We start from the raw sequence: 17,988 nt of genomic DNA, 5'->3' as shown, positions 1-17,988 counted from the left end.
GTTGGGTTGTGTTGCGTGGTTGAGAGGAGGCGGCAAAACACCTAGCAGGCTAGTCGGAAGAACACACACCCACCCTGGTATCGGTAATCCACGGTGGTTATTTAATACGCCTTCTTCAACAACCATATAAAAGCCCAGCTGAACGGCTGCAGCTCAACAACACAACGCCCAGCGTTCATACAACCCAAGCGTTGCAAACAAAGAAGGTCTGGAGAAGAAAACATAAATCCGTCCCAGTAATTCACATCAGACATCCTCTTGGAGATGCGGTAGGGACCCGTGTAAAGGGGGGCCAACTTAGCAGAAAAGTTGGACGATGCATCTGATTTTGGGTGCGACTTTACTCTGACGAGGTCTCCAACTTCATAAGAGACTGTGCGACGTCTCAGATCATAGTAGTGCTTTTGCCTTTTATGACTCTCTCCAAGCACCAAGTGAGCATGTTCATGAGCATCCCGAAGTGAAGCTCTCAGGTTATCTGAGTAGGACGTTTCAGGGTCGCTCAGTCCCTCCCAGGAGGGTTGAGTGACAAGGTCCAAGGGCGTGTCCAACTCTTGCCCATACAGCATCATGGACGGGCTCAGGCCTGTGCTCTCATGAGGCGCAGTACATAGTGCAAAACAGATCTGGGGAAGATACTTGTCCCAGGAAGTGTGCTTATCCCCAACATATGCTCGAATAGCTGTTTTCAAAGTGCGATTTACATGCTCAGTTGCATTAGTTTGAGGATGGTATGCAGTCGTTAGTCTGTGTTCAGTCCCAAGAGTCAACAAAACATGCTCAAAGAGTTCACTGACGAAAGGTGTTCCCCTATCAGAAATAAGGTAGGAGGGATACCCATGTCGGGCAAAAATGTCAGTAACGAACTTGTTCGCAGCAACTTGAGCAGTGGCTTCTCTCACAGCACTCACCTCGACCCATTTTGAGAAATAGTCCACAAAAACAAGGATATAAGCATTCCCTCTTTGCGTGCGGGGCAGTGGGCCAACATAGTCCACCCCTGCGTACTCCCATGGTCTTTGTGGCTGGATAGGGACCATAAGGCCTGCTGTTTTTCTTTGACTTGGCTTAGTGGCTTGACATGAACAACATGACACCACATACTTTTTCACATCAGAGTTCATGTTTGGCCAGAAGAATCTGAGACGCAAGCGTGCCAGCGTTTTTGCAATGCCCAGATGTCCGGCTGTAGGATGATCGTGGTAATACTTGAGCAGATAACCACGGAGTGTAGTAGAAGCAAACAGTTTAAGCTGCTTGAGTGGGTGGAGACCACATTTCATTTTTGGGTCGAGGAAATAGAGGAGACCATCATGGACAACGTACTTTTCCAGATTTTGACTATCCTCCCCAGTTTGTTGGTCACTTTCCAGCTGGTTGAGCAATGAGCCTGTGACTGGGTCCTCAAGCTGCAGTTGACGAACATGCGGGCGGTCTGAAACAATTACAGAAGGCAGGGCACGAAGGTCCATGCTCCCAATCACGGCATAGGGAGGGAGAAGATCAATGGGGGCATCCGCATCTGGTAGAGGATTACGTGAAAGGGCATTGGGCACCTTATTACGTTCTCCAGGTTTGTGGATAATGCTGAAGTCAAAGTCGTGAAGGCGAAGAGACCACCGAGCAAGCCTGCCAGAGGGATTTGGTCGAGACATCAACCACTTGAGGCTGCTGTGGTCAGTGTAAATGGTTACATGCAGGTCTTCGACGTAGGGTCGAAAATGTTCCAAGGCCCAGATCACGGCCAGACACTCCTTCTCTGGAGTCGAGTAGGGCTTTTCCGATTTGTGCATAGCACGGCTAGCAAATGCTACAGCAACGTCTTTGCCATCCTCATCTTTCTGCATTAATGCTGCTCCAAGACCAGCATCGCATGCATCAGTGTGAATGAAGAATGGACGCGAAAAATCTGGGAACCTGAGGACTGGTGCTGAGGTTATAGAATGTTTCAGAAAGTCCACAGCTGCCTGGCACTTGTCATCCCAGTGAAACTGCATGTCCTTTTTAGTGAGGGCAAAGAGTGGCTCTGCATGGCGGGCATAGTCCTGTACAAAGCGGCGATAGTAGCCAGTTAGGCCAAAGAACTGTCACACCTGCTTTGTTGTGGTCGGCACTTTGAACTCAGTCACAGCTCTCACCTTGTCAGGGTCAGGATGAATGCCAGCCGGCGTAACACGATATCCAAGGAAGGTGAGTTCTGAAAGGCAGAATTGGCATTTGCTCAGCTTTAAAGAGAGGCCAGCTGACTGAAGCCTACCAAGGACCTCTTTTAAGTCAAGCAGGTGTTGCTCAAAGGTCGGTGATGCGACAACAATGTCATCGAGATACACCGCGCAGGACTTATAAATCAGGCCAGCTAGAACATTGTTCATAAGCCGCTGAAAAGTCGCAGGGGCGTTACACAGGCCGAAAGGAAGGACTCTGAACTGAAACAGGCCACAGTGTGTGATAAAAGCAGTCTTTGGTTTAGCTTCTTCAGCAATGGGGACCTGCCAGTAACCTCTAGCAAGGTCTAGTGTTGTGAGAAACTTCCCTCTCAACAGAAAGTCTAGTGATTCATCCACTCCCGGGAGTGGGTAAGAATCCTTCACGGTCAATTAATTTAGACCACGGAAGTCAACACAGAACCGTGGTTCGCGGGGGGGTTTGTTCACAATGACCACGGGGGCTGCCCATGGTCCTGATGGAGGTTCGATGATGTTATCCTGTAGCATTTTTTTCACTTGCTCTTCTATGATTTGCTTTTTAGCTGGTGAGGTGCGGTATGGTGGCAAGTTAACAGGCTTTGCATCCCCAGTTACAATGACATGTTCTGCCAGAGAAGTGCGACCAAGGTGGCCATCAAACAGGTCACCGAAACTATTTAACAACTCTAACAGTTTTTCCCTCTCCTCAGAATCCAAGTTAGCTTCTCCAGCCTTATCATGGAGGGAAAGCTGCGGGGTGTTCTGCAGAGTCATTGTTCCACACTCAAGATCAGCTTCAACAAAGCCATCTTCACAGAGTTCATCAAGACATGGGGGGTTATCATCCATAATTACAGTTCTTGTTGGGACATGTATTGTTAGTGAAGTGCGAGTCATAAAGTCCATCCCAAGAACAAAGGGGGATGACAGGTCCTGCACTATCACAAACCGCTGATAGACTCGCTTGCCCATAAATCCAATGGTTAACCAGGTTATTCCCAATGGACTGCAGTTAGTGCCATTGGCCAGTCTTATGGGTGGAGAATCCCACGGATTCTTTAATGACTGTTTTTGGTTTTTCTCAAGTAACAGTTCTGCATTTACTGCTGAAAGAGATGCCCCTGTATCCAGTGTGGCATCCAGAGCTGCCCCATTACAGTTCACTTTAACTCTGAGAGGGGTGTTCCACGATGATTGTGAAGTTCCATCTTCAACGTGATTGAGCACTGGTGGCACACTTTGATCTGACAAAGGCAATGAGGGCTGAGTTATTGGCTGGGGGGAGGGTTGCCCCTGTGAAACACTCTCCCCCCCCTGAAGTTTCCCTGCCTCCTGCCAGCTGCTCTCGTCTCCCTGACAACGCCAGTTTCATCTGGATCCGCAGGCTGAGTTACTGGATGTTGGTCAGGAGACAGCGTTTGAGGAAGCTCTGGGGCCATCCTGGGAGAGTGTCGAGCTCCCTGAAAATCAGTGGAACAGTTAGGGCACGTACAAGATGTAACACCAGGCATGGCACATTTGAAACAGCGGGGTCCTCCCTCAGCTCTGTTTTTCAGCTGAGCTCGGGAAGGCTGTGAAAGGCTGGTGCCAAGAACAGAATGCAGCTCGTGGGCACACAGCACTAGATCAATCACTGACCTTACAGACCCTACAGTGCTACTCTGTACTTCTCCACTGCGTGTTTACAGATGAGCTCAATTTGCTCCTGTTCAGATGGTGGGTTCCTCAGTCTCCTAAATTCACTGAGCATATGGGCAACAAACGTTGGCAGAGGCTCTTCGGGGTGCTGGAAACGGTCCAGGATGCCTCTCAGAATCTGCTCCTGGTTGTCAGCAGGCAAGAAGACAGTTCTGAAAAGTTCACAAAACTTAGCCCATGTAGATACATGAGGAATGAGCACATTAAACCACTTTCTTGGCTCCTTAGCTAGGAAGTGTGGTAGCTCTCTGAGGATTTGGGCGTCTGTTAAGTCTAAGGAGGTTTTATAAGCATTAACAGACTGTAGCCATTCTTCTGGGTGAAGACTGCCATCATTAGCGAACACAGTGGGCTCTAATTTAGCTTGGTGCAATGCTGCAGCAAGGACTCTGGTTGTGTTAATTAGCTCCAGCGAATCTGACTGGGATTGGGACAAGGCCCTGGCGGGCTGCGCAGGGCCAGGTGTTGAGATAGATTGCTCCGTTTCCCTGGTTGGTAGGCCTGGCACATATGGAGTAGAGGAGGCCTGAGGAAAAGCGTGAGTAATCTGGGCAGCTGGTACTTTTGGGACTGGTCTCTTTTGTTGAGTCCACTGCTCCAAAATATTCCTCTGGAGGTCCAAAGAGTCATGAAGGCACTGCTGAAGCATATCAACTTCTGCTTGTAGACTGCACTTTATGCCCAAGGTCAGCAGTACTATGTCTGGCAGTAAGTCGGTTGGGGTGTAACATAAAGTCTATATCATCACACATGTCAGTCAAGTCAGGATGAGTAGCCATAATACACACTTATCAAAAACCCAAATCTATATAAGGTAGCAGTTACGCTGAAACCAACTTCAGTTGTGATCACACAAAAATATCCAAACCATGTGAATTCTTAATTTTAGCAGCAAATGTTTTATCTGACTTTGAAACGTGGAGGCAGAAGAAGTAAACACCCTGAATCAAAAGCGTTTTGCTGCAAAATAGATCCAAACTTATGAGTAACTGTGTATGAGTAACACCTTTTCAAGTCAAATGCACATAAAACGGCATCTCAGTAAGAACAGTTAAGTCAGTGAGAATCAATAGTAAATCAGTTTGAAATATAGACAGCGTTTTTTTTTTTTGTTTGTTTGTTTGTTTTGTTTGTTTTTAAATATATACACTCACAACATCAGTACGGTGATTTTCCAGTCGACTCCAAACTTGTCCAGTCCTGACATGGCATAGAGGTTTGTCCCGTGGAAAAGTTCCCACTGGCAGAGACCGTACGGATGAAGCAAAGTCTGCAGCGTGAGCTCGGCCGGTCAAGGGGAGAGAAAAAAAAATCCGGTGCCCTTCACTCCGCATACATGCACTTCAGAAACTATGAAGAAGCGGCATCCGTCGCGTGTCCAAGTAGCGTGAATCCACGTTAATCCAAAAATGTCGCAGTAAAGGCGTTCAGCAGATAATGATAATACATCCCGAAAACAGCGCTGCGGCGGCTTCACTCGTTGCCGTGGAAACACACCTCCATGATCCGGTGAATCGGTGATCTTCCCGACGTCCCCGTCGAGGCCAGCCTGGTCTGTTTCCGCGAAGTATCGCAGACTACTACTAGATCTACTTTGCCGCGATGTACCTTTTAATGTATCAATCATCAGCTGCTCGAAGATACTGCATACTGAGGTCCAAGAGAAGATGTTCGGGCGCCATTTTGTAACGTTGGGTTGTGTTGCGTGGTTGAGAGGAGGCGGCAAAACACCTAGCAGGCTAGTCGGAAGAACACATACCCACGCTGGTATCGGTAATCCACGGTGGTTATTTAATACGCCTTCTTCAACAACCATATAAAAACCTGGCTGAACGGCTGCGGCTCAACAACATAACGCCCAGCGTTCATACAACCCAAGCGTTGCAAACAAAAAAAAAGGTCTGGAGAAGAAAACATAAATCCGTCCCTCGTTAAGCACAAGCGTGCAAGCACGTGTCCTCATAATCCCAGAGAGAGAGAGCAGTGGCACAAACTGATGACACCATCAACCCTCGACTTGGGTGTCTTAAAGGGACACCACACCATTGTGACTGTTACAAGTGTCTAAAAGTATGTGTATGAGAGCCATATAATGTCCATGTGTGCATGCTGACTGTGCTGCTCTGACCCCTCCTTCTTTCAGGGTGGAGCCTGCTGGAGTCCGATGGTTGAGACCAGGTCTGAGGAAGTGTAAGTGTGTTTGTAATGGGATTCATGAAAACAAAGCACCACACATTCAACCATCTTCATCATGTCATGAGTCATCATCAAAGTGTCAATCAATGAACAGATGATGGATCAATAACTGCAGCTGGATTGTGTTTGTTCTCTCCATCAGATTCCTGTCAACTCACAATCGACACAAACACAGTGAACACAGAGCTCCAACTGTCTGACAACAACAGGAAGGTGACACAAGTGAAGGAGGTTCAGTCATATCCTGATCATCCAGACAGATTTGATGTCCATGAAGAGCTGCTGTGTAGAAATGGTCTGACTGGTCGCTGTTACTGGGAGGTCGAGTGGAGAGGAAACGTTTATATATCAGTGAGTTACAGAAGCATCAGAAGGAAAGGAGGCAGTGATGACTGTGTGTTTGGAGAGAATAGTCAGTCCTGGAGTCTGTGGTGCTCTGATGATGGTCCTCGTTGTGTCTGGCACAATTGCAGATCCACATCCATCTCCTCCTCCTCCTCCTCCTCTGTCTCTAACAGAGCAGCAGTGTATGTGGACTGTCCTGCTGGCACTCTGTCCTTCTACAGAGTCTCCTCTGACACTCTGATCCACCTCCACACCTTCAACACCACATTCACTCTAACTCTTTATGCTGGATTTAGGTTTTATTCCTTATTTCCTGGTTCGTCAGTGTCCCTGTGCTGAGTGGAGTGTAAAGAGTGTCTCCTGTTAGAGAAACACTCTGACTATTAACCAGATAGTTCAGTCTGTACATGTCTGTCTCTTTCATTCAGAAACATGTTTTTAGATTCATGGATTCAATTAGTTGATGTTTTAAACTGCTCTAAATTGGATTCACAGGTTACCTCACAATTTTTGTTAATTAATACACCCTCCACGGATAACCTGTCGCTACTCTGGCGTAGACAAGCGTAGACAAGCAGAGCAGAGAAAGGTTTTGGAATCTAAGCTAAAACACACAGAAGGTTTTTTAAGATAATCTCCTTCTAAGGGTAAACTCAAAGAAATTTATGCTCTGCATTTGGCATTTGACTGTCCACTGACAAAAGATGCAGAGACTAAAATTAGATTTGTGTGGCAAAGGCTATACGAACATGGTGACAAACCTGGGAAAAACTTAGCATACCTGACTAAGAAGAAATCAGGCTCTCAGAACATCACTTCAATTAAAGATGTAAATGGAAAACAATATTTTGACAACACCAGTATTAATGATATCTTTAGAAATTTCTATGAAGACCTTTATAAATCGCAAATTCAGACAAATACAGCAGATGTATTGGATGTATTTCACCCCTCTTAACCTTCCCAAGTTGTCTGAAGACCAGAACCCCAAACTGGACTCCCATATCAAAACAGGAGATATTAGATGTCATTAAAGAGCTGAAGGTTGGCAAAGTAGCGGGACCAGATGGACTATGTGCCGAGTTTTATAAAGAATTGAGAGATAGTCTAGCTGGCTCGCTGTTGAATATGTACAATGACTCCTTTAAAAAGGGTCTCTTGCCCAGTTCTCTAAGGGAAGCCAATATATCCCTTATACTTAAAAAGGGTAAGCTACCTGAAGATTGTGCCTCCTACAGGCCAATCTCTTTATTGAATGTGGATCTGAAAATCCTCTCCAAGATATTAGCAAAACATCTGGAACTTTTACTCCCCTCGCTTATTAATGAGGACCAAACAGGTTTCATTAAAGGGCACAATTCATATAATTACATGCGTAGGTTGTTGAATATGATCCAGTTCTTCCAACAAAAATCTCTGCCTGGTGTGGTAATTTCCCTTGATGCCGAGAAGGCATTTGACCGTGTTGAATGGTTTTACCTGTTTTTTACGCTACACCAATTCGGTTTCAGTGGAAACTTTATAAACTGGATTAAGTTACTTTATAACAATCCCTGTCCTGCAGTTCTCACAAACGGGGTGCGGTCCTCCAACTTCCAAATACTGAAGGGAACCAGACAAGGCTGTCCCCTCTCCCCTTTGCTCTTTGCCTTAGCCATAGAGCCATTGGCAGAAGCAGTACGAGCTCAGGCAGACATACATGGTCTATCCGTAGGACAAAGACAGCATAAGATCTAAACTGTGAAAAGCAGATATTTTAGGCAAATCTTAGAACTTCTACGTAAATTTGTTAAGGCCTGTTAACAGAATTTGGTGTCACGAACACAACTTATGTGAAGAGGACTTGGGAAAAGGAATTATATAGAGAGATTAGTGACGATGTATGGGACGAAGTCTGGGAGAATGCTAAATCTCTGAGCGTCTGTAATAAAGTAAAGGCAATCCAAATTAAAATTTTACACAGAGTTCACATATCACCTTCTCAACGCCATAAATACAATTCAGACCTTTCTCCGCTGTGCCCTAAATGTAAAATGGAGGTGGTAAACCTCACACACTGTCTATCGACCTGCCGGAAAATACAAGAATTTTACCACGATTTGTCGTAAAGTATGAACTGGATAAAATCTTCACCAATGACACTGAATGCAATCCATTGTGTATGCTACTTGGAGTGGCAAACAACAAAATCAGGGGGAAGTTTGGAAAGCTGCTCTACGCACTGTTAACGTTCTGTGCAAGGAAATGTGTCCTTTTGAACTGGATCACGGACACAGCTCCATCTAAGACTCAATGGCACTGGACGGTACTGGAATATGTGTCACTAGATTTCGTAACATGGAAGTTACATAGTAGGGACAAAAAGTTTCATAAAATATGGGACCCATTCATGGCGTATGCCGGTTTGGATATTTCTGCTATTTTCTCACGGGCCCTGGTATAATACAAGAGTGTCACTGCTATTTTACATATATGTATTGTTAATTGTATCTCATTATCAAAATGTCTGGATTTTCTATTTATTTATTTGTATTCTTGAGCCGGTGTTCTGGGAATCCATCCTACCTGAAAAAACATCCTACCCAACGTTTCTGCGCAGACGCGGCGCATGCGCACAAAACCAACGCCGAATTAATTTCTTTTTCTCTCACCCATCCGGAATACTTCTCAAGGTTATGGTTATGGTTATGGTTATTGTTAGGGTTATGGTTAGGGGTAGGGTTAGGTTTAGTCGCAACTCACCGTCAAATTATAATACGGGTAGGACGTTTTGTCAGAGTAGGATGGTTTCTCAGAACACCGGGTTGTTTTTTTGTTTGTTTTTTTGTCTGTTTTGTCTTGTTTTGCTATGTTGGTTTTGTTTTGTTTAATGATGGTATCAGTGTAAAGTTTAAAACTCAATAAATACATGGAAGAAAAAAAACTGTTCTAAATAATTCCTTGTAAACTTCTTTGTCTTCAGTCCTTTAAAGACTGAAGCCCATGTTTCTGTCATTCCATGAAAACAGCTGCTTTTTAAAACTGATCCAATCACAGAAACATGAACTTCCATATTGATCAGATCAATACGTACAGCTCTGATGTCACTAACATCTCCTTGAGCACTTCATTGATGGTGATTTGTGGCCCTCTGCTGGTGAGAAGATGAACTGCATGATATCAGTTTAATGAGCACAGATGACATGAAATGTTTTTAAATCTGCTTTTTCTAATTGTTCAGGTTCCTGCTCCAGGAAACAGCTTCAACAAACTCTGGCTTTCAAAATAAGACCTCAGTCTGAGTTTTTAAAAAAGCTCTTATTTTGGAGGGAGCAGACATTTAATCTTCATGTTATCAGTCCATCAATGGGCGTTATTAGCAGTTATCAGCCCCATAACTGTGGCTCAGATTGGCCCTCCTGCACCTGCTAGCAGTAGGTCGTTATCACCAATTGGTGAGCCGGATCGCTGTGTCACTGTTGGAGGGATGACGATGAATCCAGATCCAGTAAAGGCAGACTCCAGTTCACTTCACACTGAGACGGGCGCATAGGAGCTAATTACTGAAAAATGTCTATTTAATCAGTTTGAATATGATTTCCTCATAAACAGAAACAGATTTCATAATGAAAGCTTCTGAATGTTGCTCTTTTGCCACGAGCATCATCTGTATGATGGAAGTTGAGCCTGGAAATAGTTTTTTGCTAGTATATTACTTTAACTGAGGCTAACTTCAGAGCACACCATGGGAGTGTTAATAACGTTACTAATGTTCAGTTACATTTTACTAGGTCACATCTGTGACACACGTCACTTAAATAACGAAGGAAATATTGTTGCAGAAAGTGCAACAAATATAACAACAGTTATTTAAGGCTGTTTTAAAGGCCACAAAGGAGCAGATTGGTTATAATGCAGCTGCTTCAGAGGAATAAAGATGAAACACTGTTTTTATTTCATGTGTAACACCTTTCAATCATGTGTTGACTAAAGTCTATTGACCAGTATAAGTAAAGACATCACACACACACACATGGAAACACTGAAACCTGTTTTTGGTGCAGCAGCGGTCCCAGCTGCTCGCCTTTATCTAGACTGGGTCGGCTGCTTATCTCAATATAATCAATGTTTAAAGTTCTCAGTGTTTCTGTGTTGCTTCGTATAGGATCTCCCAGCATCATCACTGTGCTGTCCAATCATTGTGTGCTAGGTTACCCTTATAGTGCAATGTGTGTTTGCACAAAGAGAAGCATGTGTGTCAAATATAAAGAAGCACAGAACAGAAAAAGCTGCCAGTTTCTTCTATTTAGAGTCAAGTTAGTGTTTTGTGTCTTTGTTTGAGGCCTAATGTCAAGCAGAGGTGTGTGTAACTGCACTGCTCTGTTATATGTGTGAAATGTGTGCTTCTCTTCAGCATCATCTTCGTCATTGCTGATTCCTTTGTGTCATCATGTGTTGAGAAGAGAGAACAGTTATAACGGAGGAGCAACAGGAAGCCCTGAAATCTGCATCCAACAAGGAAGTGTTGGCTCACCAGTGATCCCAGCAGAGCCACTGGTTTGGCTCCAGTTGTTCTAGATTCAATGATGTTGTTCCTACAGATACATGTTAGCATCTTTATTGTAGTAAAGTCTTGTAATGTGAAGCTAGAAACAAGGCAGGAAACAGCTCCATGATCTGATCTTAATGATGTTGTTTTTATTTCTGTCTTTCAGAACTGGATTGAAACTATCAAAGGTCTAAAAACAGCCTCAACCCTCCCAAAGACAAACTTTACACACGTCATCTTTCAGCTACAATCTTTGTTGCAGGGATCTTCTGCCAAACAAGGCTGAGAGAAGATTTCTTACAGCTGTCATGTTGATGCTGTTTCAATCTTTGGGCAAACACACTCATATATTAGGGCTGATATCAGGGCTGCACAAGTTCTTTGTGATCATGAATAATAGAAGTGTGCCTGTTGAAGATCATGTTTGCTACATGATTATATGTCCTGTTATTGTTCTGTATTATATTCAGCTTTCAGCATCCTTTCCCAGCCCCTGTTACACCATCCATACAAAGCCAATCTGACTGTGAGCCAATATGTTTGATAGTTTGTGTTGGATCAATAGATTTGACAGACTTGGTTCTCATTGTGAAGGATAGAAATATTTTCCTGCTATTATTTGCTGCTATTTTTATAATCATCATTACCGTTTCATGTTAACAGTGATGTTGCTTTCCCAGATGCATTCAGATGTTCAAATATATTGGTATTATATCAGTCTTTATTACAAGTCCAGCAAGAACTACTTTAAACTGTTGAGTTGAATCTATAATTTAAAGGTTTTTGAATGTCTTATATTCTTATACTGAAGTCTTCAGTGGGTGAGAAGCTGACTGCAGGCTGACAGGAAGTTATAGGCTTTTGAAGTTGCATGCTTTTGCAGAAGTGAAACTGAAACCAGAGTTTAACTGCAAGTCAAAGAGAAGTTAAGATCATTACACACAGGATGGCTTTAGCCTGGTTGCTTGAGTTGAGGTCAACTAAGGTTCAGAGAGCATCGGCGCACAGACAGATGAGACATACACACACACACTTAGTTAGAGGGATCACTGATAGGGGAAAGTTCAAATTGTGTTGCTTGGGGTGGCTTTTAGACTATATTAGGAGGAGCAAACATATTAGCAGATCTGAAAAGGAAAAACCTGTGTTATGAAAATGATTTTAATCTTTTATACATGATTGCATTTGAGGTTATTAAAGAGCTGTGGCTCCTGGTCAAGTGAAGGTCAGAAACTCTTGGCAGGCGCTATGATCAGCCAATACAAGGTGAGGAGAACAGGAGCTCTGAAAGGAATTGCAACACACCTGCTTAGTTATTACTTATATCCTTTAGAGCTAAGATTTAAGTTTGTATCATTTATCACGTATATCTTTTAAGTAAGTTTTAAGGTTCATTTATCTTCAGTTTAAGTAAGTTTCCTTCATGGTTTGAGTATCATTCGAGTGTGACATTTAGGTCAAAAGTTAGTCATAGTTTAGCTGTATGAGCTCAGGGCCTTATGTCTGGCTATGACAGAGGTGTGAGGTGAAGCTGGGGTGCAGGAGAGGTCATGACACAGACATAGCCTGCACACCAGGCACACACACACTCACGCACACACGTACACACCATAGTAGATTGACTTGAGTAGGTGAAAAGTTAAGATGTATTTTTGCTGTAAGTGCAAGTTCTGTCGGCATATTGTTAGATGCTTACAGGAAGTGCACCTGATGAGGGAAGATAAGGGAGCGAGCGACAGCGAAGACGAGCTGAGGGGAAGCACCGACCCGAAGACAATGTTCCCGAGTGACGTATGCTTTGTTTAAATCTGCCTAGCAACTGAAAAGGGGGCTGTACTATCTTAACCCTATAAAACCGTTGTCTGAATATGGTAAAGCAGTTCAATACTGATTGGGTTGTTGGACTCACACATGTGTTTATTAAAATGCCGTCTAAGTACACCAGGCTGGATCTGTGTTATTTTTAGATCCCTCTCTCAATATTTTTGAACCTTAACATCATCCAGAGGGAAACAGTCCAAATTCAGATCTAATGAAATGATGGAGGCTGTTTCCTACCACGGTGCTAATGTGTGACTAACAAGGCTCATGGTCTCCAGCAGACAAGCGCCTGGAATGAGGTGAGCTGAGTGTTGCTTTGGTGGGTCTGTGCCCACGTCATGCATCAGGATTCATATTGGCAATAGTTCATATCTCTGTTCTTTAGCCTTCATCACAAAGCTGTGAAGGAAAACAAACATCTAACAGGATTTGATGGATGCAAAGTCCACTGAGCTCTTTGTCATTTACAAACTTGTCCAACCAACAAGAGCACAGATGAAAACACAGTGACACTTAAAGGATTTTGCCATATATGAGCATAGATTACTTTCATATAGATTTGCAATGCAGGCTTTTGGTGAGCCGCTGGGTTCTGTCTAATAATCATCTCAGCATTTTACAATAGAATAGCTCTTTATTAGCTCTTCATTTATTGTTATTGGACATGAAACAAGGAAGCTGTGTTTCTCATTGGATGTTAGTTTCATGTTCATCAGGATCATTTTCTAAAGAGCTGATATTTAGACCATTTACTGCACTGGCTGCACATTCTGTCTACATTTCTCTGTATGTGCTGTGTTTGTCTTTCATATTTCTCCATATTGACACAAACAGTGAACAGCAGTAGATCTACTCTTCATCTGTTTTAGGCCCAGTGAAAGATCTGAAGCAGAAATGGTGTCATTAGGAGAAGAAGAAAAAGTCCGGCGAGGAGGCAGCAGCTCTTAAAGATGAAACACAGCAACTTAGCCCTGAGCTCAGAGAGCTTCACATGAAAAAAAGCTCCTCAAGCAGATCATGTCAGAGGTTTGTCATCAACAGGAGGAACTGTTCATATCATAGAATGAAGGATGCTGTCAGCTGGATGAAGAAGGTTATTTAATGGCAAACGTTCACATTGAAGTCAAATTGTTGTGGTGTTGAACAGATTCATGGACTGATTGTCTCCAGAATGTTAGAAGAGCTTCAATGAATCATTAGAAACAACTTACAGCTGCACAGTTGTGTCAAACACATCTTTGTGTCATTGTGGGATTTTGTGTTTCTACATGTGACACACGTCTAAAACATGCACACAATTTGAAGACAAACAGGGATCATTTGTTCCCACAGCCAGATGCTGAGAGCCATTTCCTTGTAGTCCTGTGTCTATATATATGTACCATTAGATGTTATTGGAATGATTGTCAGCTTTGATAGTTTCATGTATGTTTAGCTGGACGGCTGTTTGATCCTCCACATGTTTAAAGGTGTCCAGTCCTGAGACACTGGGGGTGGAAACAGCTGTGATGTCATTGGACTGTCACAAAGACAGAAGTGCATGAAGTGAGCAGCCAAGGAGCCGCTGATGTTTTGGATTCAACAGCATTTGAAAGGTTGACACAGACACATTTGCACATAGAAAGCTGAATTTGTCATATGCCACAGTGAACTCACTGTTCAGTGTTTTTCAGGAAGCTTCTTAACTGCCTCTGCTGCCAAACAAGCAGCTGATGTCCTTGAGAAGAAGCTGAAGAAGTCTTCAACAACAAATACAGGAAGTGGACTTTCAAATACTAGATTCACTTTAGACTCACACAAGAAATGACTCAACTAGCTGTGTTTGATTGACTCCTTTGACTCTATGAAAGCTCAGTGTGTGTCTGTACACAGACTGTTGTGTTGGACTATTATTCAGTCGTCTGCTGTGTGCTGAATGTTCATCAACAGCTCAACATCATGAGCAGCTTTGACATAAAGACATCAAACTCAAGCTGACTTTAAACTGGATCTACTTTTAATACAGGGGCTCAAAAACAACTAACATCTTTATTATATATCAGGACAGAAAGTCATTTAATCTCAAATGGAAAACAGCTTTATTTGGAATAATCAGCACTATCAACTGGTTTGAGATCTACACTAGTGGTGGGCAGATCGATCCAAACATCGATAGTATTGATCCCAAGTCGGGATCGGTATCGGATCGATACTAGCCTGGTGAGATCGATTCTTTACTTTGAGTTCTGCTTGTTTGCTACGCTGTGCTTTCGGCAAAAACGAAACAACCAGGTCGCTGGACTCACCGCTCCTGTGTCAGCGGAGAGCAGGCACACTTTGCTCCCTCTCCCCCATTCTTATGTTTCGGTGTTGCGCTGACACGTCACGTGACTTAGACACTTTGGGGGTTATTAAGTTGTTTACATATCAATTATATTTTTACCAATTGTTTTTGTTGTTGAGAATTTTAATTGTAATTTTCGTATTATAGTTTATCAACAGTATTTGTTTTAATTTGTTTACTGGTTTGCGTGCACTTAAGATTTAAAAAAAGAAAGAAGAAAGATCGCCACCACGGCAGACCCGATGGCATCTTCATGCTTCGCAGCATCATTTATTCTTACAATAATCACACGGTTGCTGTAACAGTACATTCAACGGCTGCAGCTCTTCCACTGGCAGCCGTACACATCACCACCACCAAACCTGCAGCGGCTTTGCAGAACACGCCCTGCCACATACCCCCCTCGCCCGCTTCACCCCACCCCGCGAGCAGGCGAGGGAATCGGCCCGGACCATCGGCGCCCCATGCCCCCACCCAGCGACAGGGAAGTGTCTGCCTCCAGTGGAAGCCCTGGAGCTGGCCTGATGGCCACCCATATGGCAAGCAGCGGTGGCGCAGCAGGCGTGGAAGTGAGCTGGGGCTCACAGGCAGCTGGGCAGACGGCCGGCACGCAGGACCATGCAGCCTGCGTGCCGAAGCGGACAGCATGCCGCCCTCAGGCGTGGCAGGACCCCCGTGCACCTCGACCTCCTTCTCCAGCTTGGCAGGTCCCGCTGGCGCGCCAGCCTGCGGCTCACCCCGAGCTGCGCGCTGTCCCCACGGTTGCTGTAACAGTAGCCTACATTCAAGGGCTGCAGCCCTCCTGCTGCCAGCTGTACACATCAACACCAAAAACAACAACAGCACAAGCAGCGCACAGGTTTTAAGCCTGCGAGGCATCTTTGTAGATGCAGTGAAGGTGAGTCCATCTCACCTGCAGCGGCATCGCAGACCACGACGCACCACAATAATAAAACATATTTCGTTTAATTATAAATAAATTATTTCTCCTAATTATGTCCTGGGTTTTAACTAATTAATAATACCAAAGGAAACATCACAAAAAAACACTTAAGGTCATGAAAATTAATTGCGATTTAGCAATTCAATGAGGCATCCACCTTATTTATTGAAAAGTATCGTATCGGTATTGGTATCGGCGATACTGTCCCGCATTTACTTGGTATCGGATCAATACCAAAATATGCAGTATCGCACACCACTAATCTACACCAGTTTCATGTCTTTACAGCTTCTCCAACAAAGTTCCTGTAAAATCAGCATTTTTGTCTTTATTGGTTTGATAATGATTGATTATTCAGTCCCAATCTGCTGTTATCTAAAGAACAAAATGATGTTTCTGTGAGTCAAAAAGCTCCAGATGTTGTCGGGTTCACAAAGAAAACAAAGATTACGATTCCAATTGTCTGTTGGAAGGTGTTGGGTTTATATTTTATTATTGTCATTTGTATTAAGAAACATGTAATCATTTGTGTTTAGAAGTATATAGTTGATGGCAGATTGAAAGAATGTCTCATCCCAGGAGGTCTGTAACAACTCTGTGTAGCATGAAGAGGGGAGTGCGTTCACTCCCCCTCAGAGTGTGCTGGCATAGATCACACGTCTGCTAGGAGAGGTCGTATCTTCTCTTGCTGATATATGGTATAACAAACACACGTATATCTGTTTGAGTCTAAGAGCCTTTTGTTTAGATGTACCGCTAGACTCCTGGCACCAGCTTTGGGGAGTCTTCCTGGGGTTACATCTTGACCCCATACACACACAGATACACACACACACACACACACACAGGGTATTCTTTGTTCACATGCATACCTATATAAGATGTCATATGTTAATGAACCTATGCATATTCATGTAACCGCAATAAAAGGAGTGCTATGGGGAACCTGGCTGAGAGTCTGGTGGAGGTCAAGTGGGTGGAACGACACTTGGCTCCAGGCAGGTCTCCCTCATGCATGAGTACTACAAGGAACTTTGCCTACTTGTGTCTTGTTTTTGCTGTGTAGCAAATTGTCCTGAACGTTCCAGCGAATAGGTTTACGCTACAAACCTATCATTAATTGGTCCTTCGAGAGCCGGATCCTTGGAATCGACATTCACCGAGGGGAAAAGAGACACGCCGAAAGACTGACGTCAGCCAGGATTTATAGAAGTCCTGCAGCAAAGCCCCGAGGCGTGAGAATTCGTCATCGGGCCGGTGGATTAGCCGTCTGTTTTTCTCCTCGATGGATGGTGATTGACGGGATTCGGGACTGATGCTACTCGCAATGAACAACTCCAAGTAAGTTTAGAGTACATCTCTATAACTGTACGTCTTCGCCGCTCAGTGGGGCGTTGTCCGTGGCCGCTTAGTGGGGCTAAAATTCGCCGTCTTAGTGGGGCGATGTACAAAGCCGCTCAGTGGGGTTTTTTGTACAGAAGCATTAAGTCGCAGAGTTGCGCAGTTCGAACTTTTTTGGTTCGCCGTCTTAGTGGGGCGAAATAGGGACCGCTTTGTGGGGTCCTGTAATACTTTCTCTGCCGCTCAGGTGTTGAGAAGTTCCGCGGAGTCCATTTGTAGTGGACAATAGGCCTATTCCTTGTTATTGTCGTTGTTGTTGTTGTTGTTGTGGTTGTGAGTGTGTTTGTGTGAGTGGATGCAGAGCAGAACACGTGGTCTGTGACAGCTGTTGTTGTTATTATGGGTTCCCAAGCAACTAAGAGTGCGTCAGAGGGTGACGAGAAGTTCATGATGAAATTCGCTCCTGGAAGCACAAAGTATTTAGGACATTGGCGCAAGAAATATGGTTTTGAAGGTAAATTGGTTGTAGGACAATGTCAAATGTTAGTAGAGCAGTTGACAGTAAAGGCAGTTTGTGCAAAAGGGAAATTGAAACAGGAGAGAGAGT

The sequence above is a fragment of the Oreochromis aureus genome, linkage group 3, assembly GCF_013358895.1.
Source record: "Oreochromis aureus strain Israel breed Guangdong linkage group 3, ZZ_aureus, whole genome shotgun sequence".
NCBI classification, from domain to species: Eukaryota; Metazoa; Chordata; class Actinopteri; order Cichliformes; family Cichlidae; genus Oreochromis; species Oreochromis aureus.
The sequence above is the reverse complement of the archived record's forward strand: the minus strand, read 5'-3'. Positions refer to the sequence as shown.